Below are 258 nucleotides of genomic sequence, written 5' to 3' on the forward strand. Positions count from 1 at the left end.
GAAAGAGGGGGTTGGGGGGCGGCATTCTGGGCTGGAAACAACATCCAGATGAAGACTAGGAGGCATGGAATAATAATGGAATAATAATGAGACCCTGGTGGTGGTCATTGTCTATGAGCTCTTCCTAAATGCTAGGCACTGTCCAAGGGCTTCTCGTGGGTGAGCCTTCTTCCCATTTACCAGAGGGGAAAACTGAAGCCCTGAGCAGTCAAGTGCACTCGCCAAGGTCATACTCAAGGGAAGATGCCGATGCAAATC

The sequence above is a fragment of the Myotis davidii genome, unplaced genomic scaffold (assembly GCF_000327345.1).
Source record: "Myotis davidii unplaced genomic scaffold, ASM32734v1 scaffold69, whole genome shotgun sequence".
Lineage (NCBI taxonomy): Eukaryota > Metazoa > Chordata > Mammalia > Chiroptera > Vespertilionidae > Myotis > Myotis davidii.